Raw genomic sequence first — 23,474 nt, 5'->3', positions numbered from 1 at the left:
CTCAGGCTCTCACACACACACACACACAAATATGTGCACACCATTCATCTTCCCCACACATAAACAACAGTCTCTCTCATGCACGCAGCCAATCACACCCAACTCTCTCTCTAAGCACACACACACACGCACAAATTTAAACATACTCCCTCTCGCTGACAGGGCTGTGGCAGTGTAGTGCACTGGTTGGGGTAATGGTCTAGGGAAAAACCATTTCACGGCATAGTAAGCAAAGGAGAGGCAGAGAGGAGAGCGTGGAAATTAAGCAGAAGAGACTGATACTGAAGGCAGAGTGAGCGGACACCACACACACAGAAAGTGACACAGATCGACACACACACACACACACACACACACACACACACACATTCACAAACACACATACATATGGAAGTATATTGACGACAAAAGATTTGTCAGAGCGCAAAACAAATTCTGAGATCTACTCAGTCTGCACAGGAGCGACTTTGTTAGAGCACAATCACATTTCAGCGTGCTCTCGATTCTGAGTCTGCTCTCTCAATTTTCTCCAGCTGTTTTGGCAGCTTCTTCGCACTTGAGATCTCAAGAGGTCGCTTGCCAAACATTTTGGAATAGCAAGTTGCAACAGCTCAAACCAACATCTGGACACCAGGGTCATGTCTTTTTCTAACGCTAGCTCTGGGTTGATGTAAGGAGCGATTGGAAACCGTATGGCTGTTAGATATTTGATTTACATAGTTCATGTCTTTATGGATTATTGTTCAGTATCCAATTTTAGTTATTTGGAGTGTGTGTATCTGCATTGCAGAATAAAGTTTAGCCAAATTCTGGCGGCCCATGTGTCCCTTTACTGTCACCTAGTTTACCTGTATATTGGATTTGCTCCACACCGATTCCGAAAATGCTGTTGCTTGGAACGAGACACAGACCATAATCATTTTATGGTTATTATTTTTTAGTTTGAACCATTTCATTTTTAAATCTGACATGTAGTTTCATAAGATCGCAGTAAACTATCCCATTTCAAGCTCATTGCATTGTTGAGGGCTAAATTCCGCTCAGCGCTTCATTCATAAATGTTTTTCTTTTAATGCTTATAATAACTGTCTCATTTAAATTATTCATAAAAATGGAAAAAGAAGAAAAAAGAAAATCCTATATTAGGTTCGGAAAATCACACTGCAAATAGAGGTTAACACAAAGACAAAACAGCCACAAAGCATTAGCTAGAAGATCCTTACTTACTTAAGTACTTCAATCAATTTGACTCTCAAAATTACTCTGCCATGATGGCTTTGAAACTAGATCATTTGCCAACAAATTGTGATGTGTCATTGCGATTTTAATCATAACAGTAAGAGTCAACGTGTTTTGATTTTCTTAGTTTGAGTTTCAGGGGATACAGACTTGCAAAAGTGAGCTCGAGCAGCTTTGATCATTACGAGTGTGAGGATCCGTTTTGCTGTCTCAAATGTAGTTACAAAATTCCTCTTGCTGCTCAGATCCTCTGTTATGCTCAAAAATCTGTCCCCTCTCACGTACAAATCTCATTCTGCTCGTACGAATATGAATCTCGACAGTTGACATGCAGATTGAGCAGCACTTGAATGGGTATGGTGCACTCTTAACTCTCTTGTCGTCAATATGCTTCCATACTTGCACAGGCACACACACTGTAAGAGGGGGTCTTTCTTCTTTCAACAGACCCTTAAATTTACCCATAAAACACTTCATCCCAGCACTTTTAACACACACACACACACACACACACACACACACACACACACACGTACACACCCACACACACACACGTACACACCCAAACACACACACACACACACACATGCTCCCTCCCTCTATCTTATCTTACAGACAGACACACACACACATAATGGCTCAAGCGTCCCATACTTTTCACTCGAGCTGTTTCAAGGATTTCAAAGGGATTTAGATCGACATGGAGCATTGGGTAGCTGCATGCTGCCTCAACGACACTACTTAGCCAAAATGTGAAGTGTCTCTTTCTCTCTTCCATATCTCTCTTCAACTCTTTTTGTGCTCCTCTTCAACACTTCTTCATCATCTCTTGCTTCCTCTTCATACCCCCTTCTGACTCTTTCTCACCTCCCTCTTCCATCCTCTATTCCTCTCCATGCCTCATCTTCTCTCTTCATTAAGCAACTCTCCTTAAGTGAAATACAGGCTTCCTCTGAGCACTGTTAAATCTTCACTCTTAGTTAAGATCTCTTTTTTCTCCCACACCCTTCATTCTGTTATCTTACTTCACTAGAGTGGATACTTTGTATCTCCTTTCCACGCATCCCTCCATCATTTATCGCTGAACATTCTCCTCTCTATGTGCTCCCTTCCCATTTACTTCCATCCTTTTCCCACATCCTGTCCCCTATTGTCTTTCGCTACGCATTCCCTTGCTAAAATCAATGATGACAAAGAGGAACAGCATGATCTCCATCAGTCACTTCTGCTCCCTTCTTCTGTACAACCTCTCACAATCACTACCTTCCAATACGTTTATTTTACTCTCAGTCCATCTATCTCACTACCAATGTCCTTCTCTCCCTTCGTAAATCGATTGTTAAAAGTTGTTGCTTCCTTTCCATCATTCTTCCATTGTACCCCCCACCCTGCTTCCCACCCCTGTAAAAATCAATGAATAAGGGAAGACTGCCTCTAATCCGTATCAGTCATATCGTTCTACTCAGCCAGCACTTTGGGCTGACTCAATTAAAACACAGCTCTGAAGAGACTGCACAATCTATGTATGTGTGTGTGTGTGTGTGTGTGTGTGTGTGTGTGTGTGTGGGTGTGCATGTGTGTGTGTGCGTGCGTGCGTGTGCTGGGAACAAGCCTAGACGCATTTTACTAATTACTAACTACACTGCTAAAATAACAATAAAATGCTGCGTTATCGACTTTAGACCAGGTTTTTGTTGGTCAATGGCCCGACCACTTACTGCTGCCTCAAGATAGCAATACGCCAAGAATGCACCTGAACACACCTCAATGTAAGACCAACACGCCCATGGGCGCACAGATGGGTGCAGGTGCATTTGCTATTTAAACGGCGTGGGGGCTGGAAGGTAAACGGGACCCTTGCGTCAGGCTTTGCGCTGTGCCAGGTGCAAGATAGGGCCCAATGAGTAACCATTAATTCTGTACAGAGTAGAAATGTATATTCTTTGACATAAATAAAGTTTACAAGTTGTTTGGACTTGACAATTTAAATCATTAGCATTTAAAGAAAAACAATGCAAGCCAGTCTCTTGCTTCAACAAAGAGACAAGATAAGAAGCCATATTGTCATTGTATTACAATGAATACAACTATGTTGTGAATGCCCCGCCCTGTGGTGCTTAAAACAAACTTATGGCAAACATCCGTATAAAAAAGTGAACAAGTACTCAAAACATAAAAGAGGTGTCCGATTTTTAATTAAAGCAATGATGAAGATGGATAAGGAGTTGGCAGTGCAGTACAAGCTACAGTGATTACGTACTGTGGTGCATTGGGAAATCAATCCTGGAACTTCTTTACTAGTGAAAAATATATGGACACACGTGCACATGCCCACACACACACACAGGAAAAAAAGAAATTCATGCACACAAAAAAAAAATCACATACTTAATCTTCCTTTTTCAGAGCAACATTCTATGTGGGTTTGATAGATCAATGCATCTTGCCTTTTAAGTCTCTAGTGAGGGAGAAAAAAATCTAACACCTGTCGTTTGTGTGTAAAGTCAGTTATGCCTCAGCTTTTAAAATGGTACACAAAGAGAAATCTTACACCAGATTTCTTTTTGGTACCAGATGTCAATTTGTAATTTCTTCTCCTTCATTTCTTTTCCAAACTCACATTAAATTTAGCTGATAACCTTTCCTGGCCAAATGCAATTACCTGTGTTGTGATCTACTTACACTAAAGGAAGAAAATAAAACTAAACTCCGTGTTTCTGTTCCCCTACTTCTCTTCAACCCTGCAGACTTCCTTGCGTTCATTCACCCCTGCCCTCCAACACAGGCTTGATTTATTTATTATTTAACTCTCAATCAATGCATTTAATACTAGATGCCATCCCTTGGCCCATTTAACCATCCATCCATCCATCCATCGTCGAGAAAGCAGTAATTGCAGCGGCTGTTGAACAGCCATCCATTTTCACAGGCTAATTACTACAGCTTCTTAATAAAGAAGCACTAAAGGAAAGGAAGTAGACTCACAAGACCATGATTATTACATTCACACGTTCAGCTCTGCACACACAGCTATTGTAGTGAGGCCTTTCCATAATACATAATTTACACAGGAGGCAGTTGACAAAGTAAACTATGTTTGGATTAATCAGTTAGATTTGGACAAAAAAAAAAAACGATTTTTTTTTTCTAAGTATTAAACATAAGGGATAGAACATATTAATTTAGAGATTTAGATATGCTTGTAAGAAGATTTTGTTTTGTTTGGATTAGTCTTGCTTTGCCAGACCTTCCTCCACAGTAATGCAAAGGAAGGTCTGGCCTCTGGTTTATCGGCATTTCTTTAAACAAATCACAATTGTTACGGTGCCTCTGCAAAAGAACCTCGGGAAGGAACTTGTTTTGGCGGGACGTGTACATTCAAAAGTTGTTTTGAGCGTTCACAGAAAACAAAAAACTCAGATTGGACAGATAGTCTAGCTAGCTGTCTGGAGTTACCCTGCAGAGATCTGATGAGCAGTTAACCATAGTAATCATGAATCCACCGGGTTTTAAAATGCCAACACAAAGAAAGAGGAAGGAAACTGACATCCGACCGAAAACGCGCCATCCAACGGAATATCCGATGAAACCGGAGCAATCTCGGAAGTGGAACAACGTGGACATAGACTACCTTTGGACAGATCCAGCTGTTTCCCCCTATTTCCAGTCTTTATGCTATGCTTAGATGCAGGTTGTAGTTTCATATTTTACATACGGACAGGAGAGTGGTTTCGATTTCCCGATCCAACACTTTGCCAAGAAGCAAATAAGCCAAAGTATTCCTTTCAAGGGAAATAAAAACTTAAAATACAGTGTATCTATCCCCTACACAAGATTGATCAGAATTCCTTAGAAAAGTTACGCTTAACAATTGAATTATAATAATAACATTGCTTGTAACATCATAACCCAATTTTCTTATTTGTTTACAACATCAAAGAAGCAACAGTCATCTTTATTCACAAAAATCTTTCTGTTGAAATGTCATTGGAGCACTAGAATAAAGGGCTAAGAATTAGGACTGGAGCCCAGTTAAATGTCACAGCGCTGTTGAGCCTCTCGTACAATTAAGACCACAGAAGGTCAATTCCCCCCAAAGCACACAGCTTAGAGCGTCTCCAATGAATACATTGATTAATACTACTTAATGCAAAGCGTATCCTGTTTATTTTGTGCAGGTTTATGAGGGAGTTAAGATTCTGTGTTTGTTTGTATGTAAGGATATCAGTACATGGAGCTATCAATCAAGTTAATTCCTCATAAAAAAAAGAAAAAGGCGTTTAAAAGATATCAGGCAGGTGACAATCCCAACACTGTTGCAGCAAACAGCCACACACAGTCTGACACACACAATTTTGTTTTTGTCACTACAGAGGACAAGGGATTTTCCCCTGGAGACTTAACGTCAACAATAACTACTATCTGCCTAAACCCAACCCTAAAAGACTAACTTTTTGCCACCAAATGGGAATTGAGTCCCCATATATGAGAATATGCTACGAGATTTTTTTGCTACACCTAAATTAATGAAATGCACACACACACACACGCATGCACGCGCACACACACACACACACACACAAACACACACACACGCACACACACACACACACACAAAAACATCTGATTCTGAACAGTAAAAAAAGGAGCTAGCAGTGCACTTTTTCAGTTCAAAATGCAGCTATTTTGGTGTGTTTATATACTTATATATTTTAGGAAGAAATAAAAGAAAGAAAAAGAAAGATGAATTGAGGGAGAGAGAGAGAGAGAGAGAGAGAAAGACAGAAAGAAAGAATGAGAATAGGGAAAACGGCGAGTGAATTGGGAGAGAGAGATGGGGATAAATAAATGATATTAAGAAGGAAGGTAAGGTGATAGCAGAGAGGATAGGATTATTCTCTGCTGCAAAGCCTTTGTCCCCCCCCCCCCCCCCCCCCCCCCCCCCACACACACACACACACACACAAACAAATAAACACACAATATTCAGCTGTGTGCACACCCTACCGAATACACGTCCATTCGGTGACATAGATACATATTATACATGCCGTAAAAATAACAAATAAAAGACTGAATACACACACACACAGAATCACACAAACTCTACACATACATTTAGACCCAACACACATTCCCACACACAGGTCTATCCAAGCCTTAGTGTTCTTAACAGTTAAGCTTTTCCTTGAAAGTGCAGGGTGGGGAGTTGATAAGGAGACACAGAGAGAGAAATAGCGAGTCAGGGGTGATGGCATACATAGAGGGACAGAGTGAAGGATGAGGAAAAGGGGTGCCGGAAAAAGTAGAAGAAGATAATTTGGTTTCCTCTAAGCCCCCTCCCTACCACCCAGATAGTATATCCGTCTACCTCTACCCTCCACTCTCTCTCTGTGTCTCTCACTCTTTCTTTCTACCCCAACTTCCCGACTTAAAAAAGTTACCCTTTTAGGATTAGGGGGAACAAAGAAAGGTGAATTCCGAGGAAGACTGAGGGAGTGGAAGAGAGAGAGAATCAGAGAGAGAGAGAGAGCGAGAGAGCGAGAGAGAGAGAGAGAGAGAGAGAGAGAGAGAGAGAGAAAGAGAGAGAGAGTGTGGAGGGGGGTGAAAAGAGGTAGAGTTTAAAGGGGAGACAATTTACCGGACAGAGATGTACAGATGATGGGCGAGAGGACAGAGACATAAGAGAAGAGAGCAGGGTAAATTTCTACTCCCTCTGCCATTTTTTATAATGTCAGCGCCTTAGGTAGGAAAATCTCTGCTGGGTTTTCATTTGTGGACTCTCATATTATTTATTTATTTCTCTATATCTCAGGAGCAGGACTTAGCATAATACCATAACCATAATCATAAGAGCAGCAACAACCACCTTTCTTATGTGCGCGTGTGTGTGTGAGAGTGAGTGCATGCATGTGCTAGTGCACGACAGAACCTGAAAAGGAGTCTCAAAATATGTGTGTGTGTGTGTGTGTGTGTGTGTGTGTGTGTGTGTGTGTGTGTGTGTGTGTGTGTGTGTGTGTGTGAGACAGCGGGAGCAGGTGGCTACAGTGGCAGGTAAGATGGAGCTGTAATAGGAAAGACTAAAGTGACACTTTATGCCTCACACACTTTCTTTCTCAGAATATTGGCACCAGTCGGGGGGGTAGTGATGGCCGGGTTGTCATTTGATTCTATGTTCTATTTTTTATCTCTTCTAATCTCATGGAAGTCTTGACCTCTTCCCTCCTCTTGTCTCCCTGTGTCAAACTGTTCTAGTCTCTACATGTTTAAGATCTTGTCTTCTCCATTTTTACACTGCTTCTTTCCCCTTCTAATCTTCTCTGTTTTTCTTCTTCTCTGCTTCCCCTGTTATCCATCCCTTCCCTTCACAGTAAAATGTCAGGTCAGGTTGATTCTATAAAAGCCTAATCTGCATTGGGTATCACTCCCAAATTTATGAGACAGGTATTTTACTACAATGACTAACATTACACACACCTAATTATATTTCTTACATCCATCATCTGTAAACAGAATTATAAATGAGGTCAATGTGTTGTTCTTTAATGAAATATATATATATATATATATATATATATATATATATATATATATATATATATATATATATATATATATATGAGAAATATGTTCAAATTAAAATAACAATAACAAAGGTGTGTTAATCCAATATAAACTATTTGTGTATACTGTATGTGTGCAAGCTTTGTTTATGTGGTGTGTATCACTGTGTACACGTAAAAAGATGAGGGACACTAGACACAAGAAACAAGAGAAAAAATTGACAAAGAAGTGTGGAAAATGGAGGCAATATTTGCGTTTGTGCTGGATGACATGAAGTGGAAGGAGGCAGATATCCACTTGCTACGCTGAGCTTTTGTTTGGTATGTGGACCTGAATCCATGAACACATGTACGGACACACAAAAACACCTTGAGTTGATCTTTCCGGGGGTCTTGCATGAAAAGAAATGCACATATATACAGACAACTACGAAACTGTTAAAGTCTTTTCAGACCTACAGTAAATCGCAATACCCCTGAGAAACCTTCTCTTGTCTAGTAACTGTTTCCAGAAATTGAGCAGAAAATGGTTGTTTGACCCTACTGGAAGGCATACTCTACCTATTTCACAGTGTATTTGATATGGTTGGGCTGATACGATGAGATGATACGCATACACAGTTGGAAAACTATATCCTTAAGGTAAATTACTGCATGTGATATGCACAATTCTCAAAATCCTGACAAAGACATGAGAAACCCCACTGAGCAGTTTCCAATTTGTCTGAAAGCTCTGACTTGGCTGCAGGGTCAGATATTAACTTCCAAACAAGGGAGGTAGTGTCATCTATCAAATACCCTCCGAGAAATGGAGATGGAAGTTTTCTTGCAGACACAAGCAGTCTGTTGCGGATTGGTCAGGATGTGGACTTAGCTCTGGTCCAGGTGGGGGAGAAAGGGGGATGGGCAGGGTAGGAGGACCGAATTAGAGAAAGTAGGATGGATGGGGAAAGAAAGAGAAATGTAAGGAGAGAGCGAGACAGGGATTAGAGACCCTCTGAAAGGCAGTCACTTAATTTCCTGGCTAACCTGTCTATGATTATCTCCTGGGTGGGAATGGAATGTTTGATGTCCTGGAACCAGACTAATCCTTGGTGACTAACCTCAACCTCTCATTTCCTCTGGATTAGCTCAGTCTGCTACTTAATAAAAAGGTGGAGGTGGGAAGATATTAACCTACAATGAAAGAGTGATTGTGTCTCTCTTTCTCTGACTGTGAAGACTGTTCTTCCTAAAAGTAACTGTCTAACATTAATGAAGCAGTACAGCTGTTGCTTTATGTGCAAAAGTTGAAAGTATATCTAATTTTATAAAAAATATGAGATCCTATAAGAATGGGCAAAGAATGGAAGGGGTGGAAAAAGAGAAGGTGAACAGTGGTAGTTGGATTCAAATCACATAGAAGCAGAAAGATAAGTGAAGAGGGGAAGAAGTAGGACCTCATTCAGTGCTGTTAATTATCGATATCTTGTCTCAATTCAGCTGGGAGGAGGCCTCGGGGAAGACCCAGGACTAGGTGGCGAGATTATATCTCCAACCTGGCCTGGGAACGCCTCGGGATCCCCCAGTCGGAGCTGGTTGATGTGGCTCGGGAAAGGGAAGTTTGGGGTCCCCTGCTGGAGCTGCTGCCCCCGCGACCCGATACCGGATAAGCGGTCGAAGATGGATGGATGGATGTCTCAATTTAGTGTAAAAGTAACAGATGAAAAACACAAGCATGCACACACACTCATGCTTGTCATGGTAACCCGTTGGCTGTGACTTCTTGCCTGTTTGAATTGATATTTTGGCAAAACTGAAGGTGACACATTGCCTCCAACAATTTGGGACCTCGTGATTGAGGGTTATTTGAAAATTCCCTTAAGGACTACAATTATACTCGCAACTGCCACAAATTCACACTTTTCACAGCACTAAAAATCTGCAACAAATTTTCAGAAAAGCTATTGCCAAATTATGCTCAACAGTCTTTCTTTATTTATTTTTTTCTTCTCACCAGGTTTTTCTCAAGAGAGAAAGCCTGAAATGCTGCCAAGTTATCAGCAAATCTGACCAATGACATGTCACTTGACCCTTATATCGGCCAATGCCCTGCCTCCAACAACCGGCTGGGCCCCAGCTGGCCAATTAGCTTGCCTCTTAGTGTGGAGCTCAGCCAATGAAAAGCCCCGGGAGACTTCTGTTCATCTGAACTCACAGATGGGAGGACAGAGAGGGAGCGAAGAGGGAGAGAGAAAGAGAGTGTGTGTGTGTGTGTGTGTGTGTGTGTGTGTGTGTGTGTGTGTGTGTGTGTGTGTGTGTGGGTCTGTGTGTTTGGGATTTGGCCTGAATTCCCTAACACTATTGAGACATCTTTACTGAAGAGGTTGGCTAGTTTTTAGTTAGCAGTTGGAGACAAATATCTCCATTTAAAAGCGACCAATAGGAGAATTACAATGCTAGTGGCAAAAATAAAAAGGGAACTAGACTGTAAATCTGTCAGATTTTAAGATGGCTACTACCAATTGTTGATTTCTTAACACTGGACGTTTGCCACAAAACATTGTGTGTTTTAAATGTTGATAATAACCACAATGATATCTTTCCAAATCTTATGATAGAGTGTTAATACATCTTAGTTTATGTTCAGCTACAACTAGATATGGCTAAGTAGCTAGCTTTAAGTTATGGATGCATTAACCATAGCAGAGGGTTCAGCTCCAACTCAAATTACTTTTTTCCAAATCACTTTCAGTCTTCCTCTGCTTCACTTTAATACTAATAAAAACACTAAGGCAGGCAAACATTTTGCTGTCCTGATTTGAAGAAGAGCAGCCCAAAGTAAAATAGGCAAACGGTTTCAGTATTAAAGGCCTAAATGTTACTGGGTTGGCAAGCTGAAAAGAGAAAATGCAGACGAGATTGAAACTTGAAAAGCTTTCCTTGCCTCACTAGTTACACTGATTTGGAGTGAAACTGTCCCCGGCGTTCTAGCAATATGTCTATTTTTTTATCACAAAAAAACATTAAGCAAAACTGACTTCCTTTCAGTCAGCATTTTGGACAGCTGTATTGAAATGTCACACTTACATAAGCTCCCCCTCTCTCAATATCTCAGCATGTGACTTGAGTTTCCTTTTTTATTTCTGTGCAACTCTTACTGAATCATGCCCTGACATGCACTCTTCCCCATGTTTAAAGATAACACTTTCTCTCTCAACTGTAATTTTGGTTTGCTTTATCGGCATGGTATGAAAGCTAATCTGTACCGACAGAGAAAAACAAGAGAAAAGCAATACATAAATCAAATGTGTACTGAAAAATGAAATAGATACAACAAAAAGTGTTTAAATGTTTGCATGAATGCATTCACCTCTAGGCAAACATGCAGTATCCAGGGGCATTAAATCTACGCAAACAAGTCATCACGATATACACCTAGAAACTGTCTGTGTGTATGTTTGCCTGTTGCCATCATTCTCAAAGTATGAATAGAAGTGAAGAGAGCTAAATATGAATTTGTATTTAATCAAACGTCACAACATTAGATTTATGACCTACACTTGAATTAAATTGGGCATTATTTCCTAATTCTATCCAAGCATTTTCTACACCCCTTGATCCTGTACGGTGTCGTCGATCCCAACTGGCGAGGTACGCCATGGGTAGGTCCCCACTGGGCTAATTCATACAGGCACTCAACCTACACACTGACATTATCCTATGGGACAATGTAAAACATAAAGTCTATACGACATAACTTCACATATGGCTCCAAGGTAAACAACAGTGAATGGAACAAGAAGGTTTTAAGGCATTTTTACCAAAAAATCTTGGTGTGGATATATTTATAAAACAAGAATTTGCATTAAAAGGTGTGCACCTCAAGCATACTTCAGACCAGGCATACACTCTGATTTTCAAAAGCTGAATGCAAGTGAAATGATATGGTGGAGAAGAAAGTGTGAAAAACATAAAGTTTCTCTAGTGTTGGTTTTAAATTATGAAACAGAACCACAGAATGCAGAGCTTTATAAATCTGACAAAAAGAATCCACATGCTTTTTCTGTTTTTGTGCATACGCACAGTTTTATGTGTCTGGCCCAGGGAGGTTTAACCATTGTTGGTGAATGTAGCTCATGTTCACTGCAGTTATGGGGAAATGTGTTATTTTTTATTTTGATTTGTGCTGAGAACAATCCCTGCTAGCGACCACTGCCATTATGATTAAATAGATACATAAAAACTATACCAACATTATACATACAGTGCTGCAGCTTTCAAGTATTTGACAGGAGGCTAAAAGGACATGTTTGTGTTCCTGATATTCCTCAACATCCTCTCCCTGGCTTTGCAGCACACTCTATTTACTCCATATGACTTTCAGGTGACTCTCTATCTCCCACTACCTCACTCAGTCTCTTTAGACATCTAGCCTTTTTAAAAATTGCTCTTATTGTGAAACTCACTGACACTCACTAGTGTATGACTCTCAATCTCCAGTCTTTTCCTCTCCATCTCTTATCTACCAGATGACTCACCATATTTCAATGTCAGATATTTCTCTCAGAAACCCAACAGCTGTATGCTGCTTTAAGAATCGCTGACAATCTCCAAACAACACACAGACACGTACACGTACACACACACACACACACACACACACACACACACACACACACACACACACACACACACACACACACACACACACACACACACACACACACACACACACACACACACACATGGCAGTTGGCTATCTGTCCTGTCCACAGCGCAGTGGCCAGTGGTGATAACACTCTCCGCTGGACCAAAACTCATCACTCTTTACACACATACCTGGATGAGAGTGTTGGTTTTGGCATCTGTATCTGTGTGTGTGTGTGTATGTGTGTGTGTGTTTGTGTGTTTTGCTTTTTGGCATCTTTCTCAAAGCCTAAATAGAAGCCCTGAGAGCCTAATAGAAATCAAGATTTGATAAGACATAACAACATCAAGATGCATAAACTGTTGAAGGGTACAACACACACATCAATCTAAACTCACAACCATGGCCACAACCGCAAATGACCTCTACAGAGTAAACTGTATTATTTCAACCGTTTCTGCCAAGAGCACTGCAACAAGAGAGGCTTTTACGCTAGATTAAAGGATAATTTTCATTTCTGCATGTGATATTGATATGGCCCTTTGCTGAATATACCAGATGAAAACACATGCAGGGCTTAGATTTCTGGGAGCAATAGCCATTGTGTACATGTGATGAAAAATGTATACTGTAAAGGCCCTTGTCTAGACACATTAAGATAACGCATGGCCATTTTAATAGCAGTATAATAGTTGTTCTCCTAGCAACAATGCTATTTGAGCTAGTGTTGTTATGCTCCACTACAATTGGGACAGCTTTTCAGAATTATGTGACCTGTGATGTGATTGTCCAAGAGTGTATTTATTAATCATCAAAACTTCCAGTAAATCAGGTGTAATAATGCAAGAAAGTAATACTAAAAGAAGCATGGAGAGTTGGGCAGAGGGAATTGGCTTCCAAGAGACAATGAAAAGACGCAAACACATCCTATTGGGGTGAGCAACAACTGCAACTTCCCAAGCTAATGGACCACAGTAAACTTCTGTTAAGGTTACTGGTTCATAGCCAAAGATTTAAACCATGGAACAAAGGCTTATTCAGTTTTTCATGTCAGGGCCTACATGATGAATGTTGTCTCTCACCCTGGGACCAAGGCACAAACAAATTACTGAAGTAGCCATGTGGGGACCATGGACTGTTAATTTTGATATACAGTCCACGGTGGGGACCTAGCTACCACAGATTCATGAGCAGTTCTGGATCTTGACCCAAACTAGACTGTTAGGAATCATGCATCTAAACACAAATAATAAGTCATGACATGTTGACTCATTCTGCCCTGCTGGCAAAGAGAAGACACAAATCACACATGCCAGTGAGGGAGTCTGTGTATGTCTCTGTGTGTGTTTTTATGAGGAAATATGTGTATTCAGACAAGCTACAATACTTCTGAGTTAATGTGAAAGCATGCGTTTATTCTTCTGTGTGCTGTGTATGTGTGTCTGTTTTTGGCATATGTCTGATGTATGTTTTAATCCTTATATTATATTGTGTGTGTGTTTCAGTGAGTGTTTCTTTGTGTGAGCGTGTGTGTGTGTCAGATATTCAGCAGTCATCAGACCAGCCAGGCACCAGATCCAGACAGCGAGGTCAGAGTCATTCACTAATCATATTAACATTCCTTTATAATGACCGCATAACTCTCCCTTTTCAGGCTTTTTCTCTTTCCATCTATCCATCCGCGCCACTCATGCTTGCCATTTCACCCCCTACATTCCCCTATCCCCTTCTCTCTATATTTCTTTCTTGATTCCATCTACCTCATCACCTCATTCTCCCTTCCTCTTTTGAACTTTTCTGTCCATCTCTGACCCTCAACAGTTTGCTCATTTGTTGACATTACTCCTGTATTTTTTCCCTCCCTTCTCATTTTCCTTTCATGAATTCTACCTCTTGCACTTTCCAATTGTCATCTCATTTCCTCAAATTAAATCCCATCTCATCGTTCTTTTCTCTCAAATGACCTTGTGTGTTCCTTTGCTTTCCGATAATCCACCAGTATGTCATCAAATTATTCCAGAGGGTATTGAATTGCCCACAGTTCTTGAATTCATCTGAATTTGGAGAAAAGACTTACACAGAGTTTAATGAACTGGGGACCACAAGTTGGTCCTTATCATTGTGTAGGTAATGGATCCTTATATGTGTGGGTAGTGTATTAGAATAATTTATGTGTCTGTGCATGTGTTGTTGGTAATACTGTAAGTGTAATACTGCTGATTAGGGTTTATATAACATTCTGAGAAAATGTTTTAGCTAACACCAGCAACTTAATAGTCTTAAAGTACAGAGATTAGCCAAGGAGGGGAATCGCAAACACTGAAACAAGATTATGTATTTGTTATTTTGTATGACTAGAGCTGAACAAATGTTGATTTATTGATTAGTTTTTTAAAGAAAATTAAATAGCAACTATTAAGATCATCAAATAATAGTTTGTGTAACCTTTCAAGCATGAATGCAAAAGCATACTCTACTTTTCTTAGTCACATATGCTGATAAACTGAATTCCTTTGTTTTCAGACTGTCAGCCAACAAAACAAGCCATTTAAATATGTCGCTCTGTGAAGTTGTGGTGGAATTTGTTCTAAAAGATTCTGACATCTGATGGACAAAACAATTAATTGTGAAGATAATCTGCAGACTAATCCATTATGAAAATAATAGTCATGGCTGTTGGTAACTACATGGTGGATTTGGATATTTGAAATTAACATGGTGAATTTTACAGTTGCACTTGACAAAAAAAGTCAGTACAAGATGATGCAATGACAACTATTCATCCCATCAGAGTCAGAACATGTCCCCTGTCTGTGTTTAGATTTCCATTACTTTGGTGAGAAAAGAACAGCATGACAAACTGTAAGATGTAAGCTCCAAGACTTCTCTGGATCAAGTGTTTGCAAAGGGCCACTGCCATTCCATCTTACTGTCTTACTGTTGCAGTGTGTCGCAAGAGTGTGACAGAATTAGGCTTATTGTAGGTCATGATTGTATTGTTTTAGATATTTATACTTGCTTGGAAAAGAAGGTGTGTGTGTGTGTGTGTGTGCAAGAGGATCTCTATCAACACCAGGTTGGCTTCCACTACTTTCCAGCCAAATCAAACGAAGGCTGTGTGACTTGGCATAGAACAGTCTGACTCAAAATGGTTATGCATTTAGCTTGCTGTTCTGCAGTGGCTCTTTTATATGAGCCTGATGTTAGCTCCTCACCCCACACACGCAAACGCACGCACACGCACACTCTTATCAGGTCAGTTGGTGTGAATGATTTAAATGTTAATGGCTCCAAATCTCTGACGATGAGTCAGTCTTTAATTGTTCCAGTCAGTCATAACCACCGAACCTTGCTGAAGATTACCTCATGACTCTGTGTTTGTGTGTGTGTGTGTGTGTGTTTCTGTGTGTGTGTGAGAGAGAGTTAAGCTCAATGGTACACAGGTTCAGGGGGACTGAAAAGAGACAGAAAAAGAATGTATGGGAGACAGAGGAACAATAAATGTCTGAACATGAAAGTATTTCTGTAATTGACTGAGACAGTGAGTGGATGTATATCATAGCTGGAGTGTGGTGTGTGTCTGAGTATGTCTATGCTAGTCCCAGTAGATACAGCTATGTGTTTGGGTCCACTGAGTTGGCACTGATCCCATCTGGTCTGACTTGGGGATAACAAACTCCTGACCTGCTGCTAGGCATGCTCATTTCACACCACCACACACACACACACACACACACACACACACACACACACACACACAGTGGGATAGAAATGAAAAAGAGAGGTAGGGAGGTAAAGAAAAATAATAACGGCAATAATAAAAGAACATGAAAGAATGTTTAGGAGTGAGTTCTCTGAGTTCTCTCGCTGAGATTTTGCCTTTCCTCTCTCCCTCCTTACTATTTCTATTCTGATCCCTCTTTCTCTTCATCTTGTAGTTGTTATGGACCATCAGTATAAGCCCAGTTTCCTTTCTGTTCCATTAGATTCAGCACATTTGTACCGTTCCAACGTTCTACTTGCCCATATAAGGCCAGTATCAGAAGCAGCGTTGGGCTCAACCACATGATCACACAGGACACACCACCGTCTGACTGCAAAGTATGTGTTTGTCTGCAGATGCATGACTATGTACACGTGTGTATGCTCATGTCTTTGCATGCAAATGTGCATGTGTGTGTTTCTCAGGGCGATTCTGTCTGTCATTCCTGCGCCACATAACCTTTGCAAACAAGCTTATCTTAGTCATTCAGATTTCTGTTCACAACATTTCTAACATATATTGTTTATTAGTAATCAGTTCTTCACCCAGTCAGTCATTCTTGCATTCACTGAAGCCAAGAAGGGAGTGCAGGTTTGACCATAGGCACCAATACTACGGAAAATACTGAGCACCCACGTTTGCCAGACTGCCAGTAGGCTACATTCATTTAAAATTTTAAATTGCAGTTGGTACTAAGTGGAGCGTCTGTCATAGTGTGATTGGTTATGTTGCTGTCAGTCCCCTGCTCCATTGATTATTAATTTCCCACAAAGCTGATCGTGGTTACGTGTCAGTTAAACTTTTCATCTCCAATCCTATCTGTATTTTTGAAAAGTGTCGCTGCCCTGCTTTATTATTGAGTTAAAAGGCATGTGTGTTCGCGTCGGCCGCTGTACCTAAGGTTCTGAAATGCAAATATTTTTTGACTACTTTTTTTTTTTTTTAAAGGGCATGCACCCGTGAGCACCCACGGTAAAAAACATAAATCTGAAAACTGTTGTTTCTAATGATGAATTGTCAGATGATAAATTACCCAGAGATGCCAAACACGAAACCTTATTCGTTCTGAGCAATGAGTAAAATTTGCATTGTGATTAAATTCTTAGTCAAATCTGTCAGCAAAGTAAACACGTAGCCTTTTCTTAGTGCTTAGCTTAGAAAAGTCTCAATCATGCAATTGAGCTGCTAGTTAAATTTAAGTTAATTACACTGCGATCAGACAGAGATAAAAATGGAGAGAATATAGTCAGAGCAATAGGTTCTAATAGCACTAATCTGTTTTTCTGTGAGAAAACCTGTGGTTTAGTGCTTGAACTTGGCAGTATATGTGAGTGTGCATTGGGGTGTGCAAATAGGCATGTGTGTGTGTGAAGTGTGTTCATGTACCGCATGTGTTAGCATGCAGGCCGGTTGTTTGAACTTTTGCTTGCTATCGGTAAATATGTACGTGTTTGTGTGTGTGTGTGTGTGTGTGTGTGTGTGTGTGTGTGTGTGTGTGTGTGTGTGTGTGCGTGTGTGTGTGTGTGTGTGTGTGTGTGTGTGTGTTTGAGGAGGGGCGCTGAATGAGCAAGAAATTACATATTAGGCCTGTTTGAAATGCATCCCCTTCAAATCATCAGAATAAAAATGCTGTGTGTGTGTGTGTGTGTGTGTGTGTGTGTGTGTGTGTGTGTGTGTGTGTGTGTGTGTGTGTGTGTGTCTGTCTGTCCGTCCGTCTATTGCCAGCAGTGCAGTCTTTGGTTGGGTAATGTGGAATAGAAAATTCCTGTAGATTTATGTTCACCCAAAGCTGGCATTAATAATCAAGACTGGAGAAATACGGTCTTACCTGGCACAGTCGTCATGTTGAAGAACAAAACTCTTTTTATTTTTTTCCCTTCTGTCTTGAATTCAAATTCAAATTCTTAGCTCTTGGATGCAAAAACAATTGATTAAACTGCATTGATTTGGAGAAATTAAATATTGACATAAAAGGTATAATTTGGTGGTGTATACAACATTGTAAGCCACAAATTGTTAATCTCAAATGTTCTATTTAATAGGAAAATAATGATGTACCCCTTAGTGGAGAGTGAGGAATGGGTGACAAATTGCTGAAAGAACATGAACCAAAGAGAGAAAATGGATTGAGAGGGAGTTGAAAAACAGTTTTTACACTATGTGGAGCACAAACAGCTCTCTTAACCCTGTCTTTTATAACAAAGACCTACACTCAGTTTCAAGGTTTACTATTGTCGGTTTATACTTATTATTATGTCCTACTTATAGAGTTGGGGTTCGATTTCCCGCATGTCCACCTATAAAACACCCAAGGTAACACTACGATTTCTATTTTATAATGGCTGAAGTCACGTGAACATTTTAGGGGTTGCAAAGAAAAGTGTTTGTGTATGTTTGTGTGTGTGTGTGTGTGTGTGAGAGAGAGAGAGAGAGAGAGAGAGAGAGAGAGAGAGAGAGAGAGAGAGAGAGAGAGAGAGGGCAGAGAGAGGGTGGGAAAAGGGGTTTTGCTTGCCCCAGCTTGGCTATAAATACAAAAAACAAAAGTCTGCCAACAACTCAACTGTAGACAAAATGTCTCATTTTACAGGTTTGCTGTATGCTTATGATTTATAGCACTCTATTGACAGAATAATTTTTATCCAAGCAGAACATGTTATTGGAATTATTACCGGTAAAAGTAGATCATGCACACTACCAACTACAACCAGCGTGGTCTCAAAGTATAATAAAACAAATTCTCAGCATTAATCAAAGGTGCAAAAATCTTAGCCCATATTATACACAAACAAAGTAACTTTAATAAACTTGAATACCCCTTAGTTAACATCTGGCTGAAGTCTACAACCCATTACTATTTACACTCTGGCATCCTCTGTAATGCTACAATAATCCTTTACTTAGTTCCTGGTAGTTTGGAGGATTTTTACTTGAAGTTTGGTCTCCAGTAAGTGAAACATATTCTACGTTGAATTGAGGCCAGGTGCCTCACTTTGCAAATAAAAAATACTTCACTGTTTGGCAATAAACAAAGGTTACCATTAGTAAAATCATATGTGCATGATCTGAATCAATGAAAATCACAACACTGTTCTGATATTTGCATCCTATACCAACTGCACTGTAAAGTACATAGCAAGCTTACTTAAATATATAAGGAATGATCGTTTTGTCAATTATAGAGACTATTCATTGTACATCATGTAAACCTATAGGGTGTGCCACAACATGACAGTATTTAAAGTAATTAATCTATTCATGGTCAACCATAAGAAACACAATGAGACAAATTGATTCTTTCACAGGATACAACAGTGTTTCCTCTAGAATTATTTTCAAAAATGAACGTTCCCTGAAAACAGGGTGTAGTTTGTCTTTTTAGCATCTCACATCACACTTTCAGTTACTATGACCACCACAGACAGATGCCAAAATATGAACAATAACGTTGCTGTCAACGGGCTTATCTGCTAATGTTAGCTACTGACTGTTACCTTGAAACCATCCAGCAAATAGACGGTACCATAGGGAGGTTACCTGAAACCGGGGATTTAACGTCAACACTCATTTTACACACAGTTTAACAACAACAACAAAATGGCTGAGTGAAAAATTACTTGCTCCGTTTTTTCATGTTGGTTTTGAGCAGTATGCCTGATAAACAGTAAATTCACCAAACTCAGTGTTCACAATACTATTTTCCCAAAAACTGTAGCTCTCACATTTCATGGGACCCGCGTAAGTGCGGATTTCATGTTGCAGCTTTCGTTGCTGTTTGTCACTTTGCCTAAGATTGAGTGACAAGTAGCTAGTACTCGCCCTGTTGTTTACTTGGTTGCTATGACTTTGCGAGTGATGACGTCCTGTCACTGTTCTAGTTGCTCGGGCAGAGAGAGCGGATGACAGTTTGCTTGAGTTCAGTAGAACAGCTGACGGCTCTACAGAGTCATGTAATTATGACTTTATGACTTTTCATGAACAGCTGAAGGAGCGGAGGTGCACGATGTACATAGCAGAAACCCTGTTGTGCGTCTGCCCTATACCATGGCGGCAGAAATTGTACGATGGCGGGCCGCCATCACCATATCACCATAGAGGAAACACTGTACAAGTCATGCATTGGTGTGAGGGAAATGTTAATAAGAAGTATCTCCTGAAGAATCAGAGACCTGACCTTAATTAAGAGGGATATTCTGTACAGTGGCAATGTTTTATTCTGCTTCTAAAGGATGGAAAAACTGTGTTCATTGTTAGTCATGGGTCTCTGTTGGTGATACTGACCGATTTACCCACATAACCACAGAATGTGACAATAAATTGTGTTATCATTGTAAAAAAAACAAACAAGTGCTGTCTTAGCCCAGGTTGACACTGTCAGTTACCCAGTATTGCGTCTTGAAAACACCAGTATTGGGGTTTTCTAAAAAATTACTAAAAGGGAAGTTGTGGGAGTTAAAATGTCTCACTATACAGGGAATACACAATTGTTGAAACTGTATGAAGTTTTTAAAAGGTATGGTGGGCTAAATTACTAAAAAATGCAACCCATATTCAAAGAGAAGGCATCAGATAACTGGATGAAAGCGAGAAAAGGGAATATATTTTACAGTAGTAAGTTTAAAATGGGCAAAAAAGTAAGATAAAAATAAGAAAGGTTATGGGAATCACATGCTGGGATTTTCCCAAATCCTATAGTAAATCAGACAATGGTTTGACTGTCTCTAGGTGGTTATACTGACAAGGTTAAAGAGAATATTGGACCCAGTTCCGAGGATTGAAACCTTGAACCAAACACACGCACACACACACACACACACATACACACACACACGCACACACACACACACACACACACACACAAACACACAAAACAATACACTTACAATAAAAACATAGCGGCAGACACACAAACAAGGGCATGCACAGCAGTCTTCATAAAGCACAGGACCGGACATAGTTCTGACAGTACAGGGAATTCAGTCTTAATCAACAGGATATGATACAAGATCCTCTTATAACCGTGTATGGGCAACATCTGGAGGCGGTACAGATGAGTAATTCTGCCAGTTTTATGTCCAGGAGCTATTTGCCATTTTTGATCTTTCCTGCCAATAACAACCAAACTGAATTTATTCCAGATGTTTTCCTGACATTATTTGTTGAAGCTAACAGCGATGCCTGCTATTAAATGTTGCCTTCCCATTATTATCTGGCTTCTAACAAAACTACCAATTCCATTTTTGCAACCCACAGAACAAGGGAGGGTGAACTAAAGAGGATGGTGCCATCGAAACTCATTTATCAATAACAATCACAAAAGTAGGGTTGGGTATCATTTGGTTTTTTTCCGATACTATTCCGGTGCTAAATAGATATTTTGCCTAAACGGTGCCTGAACCAAATTATTTATAATATATTTATAATGTACTGTATATAATATAACATATAAAAAAGGACTTTAAAGAACGGCTTGTTTATTGCTGAGGCCATATGGTCAAAATAAATGACTGATTAATAAAGTAGTAACAATAACTTATTTCAAAAGTGCATTGCTGGTAAATGACAAAAACAAGCACCAGATGGGAAAAGGGTATTTTACAATAACTTAAAATGCACCACAAGGCATGCGAGTTTCATGTGAACGCACCGTCTGTGTTTTTCTGACAACGGCAGCTCCCTGCCTTGTTACGTCCTGGTGTTAGAATCCTCTAAAGTAAAATACAGTCACACTTCCCACCACTTAACGTAAGCTGTCAGCATTTTAACCATTGTGTTTGATCCAGCTGCTAGCTAACGGTAATGTAGCGCCCCGTGCAAAGGGATTAAGTAAAAAAAAAGTGAGGCACCAAATAGAGGAACCAAAATTTTTGTTCTTATTTGGCCTCGTTACTAGGACTGTAACGATATACCAAACCCAGGGTTTAGTTTTTATCACGATTTTTGACCCATGATTCAATACAAACCTTGATTCTTTATTTTTTTCTATTTACGTAAGTGAACGAAATACAACTTTTTCTGCCACATGGCATTGCTTTGTCATTGATTACATCCCACTTTGCAACATAGTTACACAACAGCTTTGTTCTGTATATTGATTGATTTCAATATTGATCAATCCAACACCAAATATGTTTTTTTTACCTTAAATTAATGTTTCCAAAATTGTTTCAGTGGTTCATTAACTCGTTGGAATGAGACATAGGAATAATTGTAATCGTAACAGTAATGGACAATTCCGCTCCCAACCTGTAGGGGGAATGAAAAGGAAAAGTGCTTTGGTACCTACAGTAAAGGTGCTGGTTGACAAGGAGCTAATGCTAATGTGATTCTTGGTGGGTAACATAAGATTACGACACTGTTCAAAACGCTCAGTTATTGCTAGTATGACTGTTAAGACCACGGTTAACAATTCCACAAATTCATTATAACGTTAACTGTATAGATAGGCGACTAGCTAATCTTATAGTAATTTAGCTAGCTAGGACACCCGTCTTCTGCCTCAGCTTCCCAGAACTTCAAGGCTTCAGCGGGGATGAGAGCTGACAACACCCCTGGCCCGGGGAAACATCCACAGTCAGCTAGCAACCAGCCCGGTCAGGGCTTAGTCCGGTTTTTTGGTGAAACAAGGCACCCAAGTCAGAACAGCGGCCATTCATAACGTTACACCTCTATATATATGGAATATCAAATTAGTAAATAAAAACCTTATGCCTGTCTGGTTGGAAACTCTGATTTCAAAGCTTCATTAGATGGAGAAAACTTTAGAGCTACTGGAAAATAAAGGACTACAGAGAGCAGCTGGCTGGACACACACGCAAATACTTCCATGCAGTCTCAGGAGTGGATGTTTTTTTTCTTTCTTCCAAACCCACAAATTCCAATTCTGAGCCTTGGAGATTGCATGTTCTCACTGTTTCTGTGTGTTTTTTTCTAACAGTCCAAAGACATGCAGATCATACATTTACATTAGAATAAACACCAACTGACACAATTATATAAGTATGGTATAGTCAAAAAGGTTATGTATTCATTGTCACCAATTAGAATCAGATGTCAAATACATTTGTTGTTCAGTTCAATGTGGAAATGCTTTCACAATTTTAAAGCTGCCGAGGGTCAGTATAGCAACACAAAGCCATTATTAGCTATCAAACCAAAATGGAAGATAATTCATAATACCAGGCTAAACATCCAAAATATCTCGACATCTTGATCAAAGATAAGCTAGTCTGCGTTAATTTTCACCAAACATGACACATCACACCACAAACATGTGGACTAC

General features: G+C 39.9%; 1 protein-coding gene and 1 long non-coding RNA gene across 7 annotated transcripts in view; both read right to left on the bottom strand.

Moving 5' to 3' along the window:
* LOC117952448 (partitioning defective 3 homolog B-like) overlaps window positions 1-23,474 on the bottom strand; it is a 206,756-nt gene that overhangs the window by 22,847 nt on the left and 160,435 nt on the right. The window lies entirely within an intron of this gene.
* On the bottom strand, window positions 61-21,918 carry LOC117952450. The gene is made up of 3 exons (XR_004658411.1): window positions 21,650-21,918; window positions 16,110-16,116; window positions 61-71 (listed from the first exon to the last, which is right to left on the bottom strand). It is a non-coding gene; the product is annotated as an uncharacterized LOC117952450 (long non-coding RNA).

The sequence above is a fragment of the Etheostoma cragini genome, chromosome 11, assembly GCF_013103735.1.
Source record: "Etheostoma cragini isolate CJK2018 chromosome 11, CSU_Ecrag_1.0, whole genome shotgun sequence".
NCBI classification, from domain to species: domain Eukaryota; kingdom Metazoa; phylum Chordata; class Actinopteri; order Perciformes; family Percidae; genus Etheostoma; species Etheostoma cragini.
The sequence above is the reverse complement of the archived record's forward strand: the minus strand, read 5'-3'. Positions and strand labels throughout refer to the sequence as shown.